Source organism: Rhagoletis zephyria, unplaced genomic scaffold (assembly GCF_001687245.7).
Source record: "Rhagoletis zephyria isolate East Lansing unplaced genomic scaffold, Rhagoletis_zephyria_1.1 Rzeph_scaffold_01112, whole genome shotgun sequence".
Taxonomy (NCBI): domain Eukaryota; kingdom Metazoa; phylum Arthropoda; class Insecta; order Diptera; family Tephritidae; genus Rhagoletis; species Rhagoletis zephyria.
Window position 1 is genome coordinate 128565 of NW_016158196.1, and position 1471 is coordinate 130035.

The window sequence follows — 1471 nt, forward strand, 5'->3', positions numbered from 1 at the left end:
TAACCGCTGCACCAATTTCTTCCAAACTTGGCTCAGTTGTTGGCTTTAGTACAGCATACTAAATGGCCGAAAATTTAAAAAATCGGACAATAACCACGCCCACATCCCATACAACGGTAATTTAGAGAAATACAAAATTTTCGATAAATCAGTAAATAGTAAAGCAAATTTATTCAAAATGGACGGTTGCAACAATTCTTTACCAAGAAATACGTTTATGGTAAAATTTTGGAAAATGGGCGTGGCACCGCCCACTTATGATCACATATATGTATATCGGTAACCGTTATACCAATTTGTACCAAACTCGGTATTTTTATTGTGCTTGCCACATAAAAGCAAAACGTTGAAAATTATTGAAATCGGACTAAAATTACGGCAGCTTTTTAAATAACGGTAAATTTCAGAAATGCTTGAAACTGCAATATTTCGAAATTTAAGGACGATAATTTAGTCAAAATTGGCTTACCATCTAGCGGTAGGTTTCGGAAAGGTGAAAAAACATATATTTAATACTTGCGCCGGGTATTTAATGTTCGGCTCCGCCCGAATTTAGACTTTCTTACTTGTTTTTAGATTTATTTATCGAAGGGGAAGACATATATGGGCAAATTAAAAAAGAAAAGAAAACAAGAATGGTAATGAGAAGAGTGTGAAAGAAAAATATATTTTTTTTTTGTAGCAAGGATGTAAGAAATGACAACGAAAACACTAACAGCCGGTGCCAACAGCCTTCAGCCCACTACCCAAAACTCTTTTTCAGAGTGTATTCGTTGTAGACGTCTACATTTTGAGACACAATTTGAAACAAACTGTGAACACCTTATCTGTTTTTATTATATTTATATTTATATTTATATTTATTCATTAATCAACAAACAGTAAGTTCACAGACTGTGTAGCAAAATTATAATAGGCTTAACATAATCAATAAACAATAATTAGTAAAGTAAAGCTATGTTAAGTGTCTTATGAGCAGGCTCTTAAAAGTAAACTTGGTATAGCAAAAGTCAAATCCCAAAGAAAAAGAAAAATCATTTAATTCCGAAAGTGTCCGTCTTATAGGAGCATTCAGCGCATAAACTGTTCTAGCAAAACCCACATAAAACATCTCGTTACAACGAAGGATCCGTGAAGGTACATTAAAACTAATTTTCATGAGTAGGTATGAGCAATCGATTAAGCCATTAATAATATCATAAACAACGCACATCGACAGCAGTGAACGTCTCGACTCTAGTGACATGAGACTTATGAGCAAACAACGAGAACTATAGGGTGGGATCGGTTCCAGAAAGTTCAACCGCCGCAGGGCGAAACGTACGAAAGCCCTCTGGACCGACTCCAATCTCCTAATATGAACGGCATGAAAAGGCCTCCAGATAAATACTGCATATTCTAACTTCGACCGAACTAGAGACGTGTACAATACTTTTAAAGTGTATGGGTCAGAAAGCGACGAACAGTTACG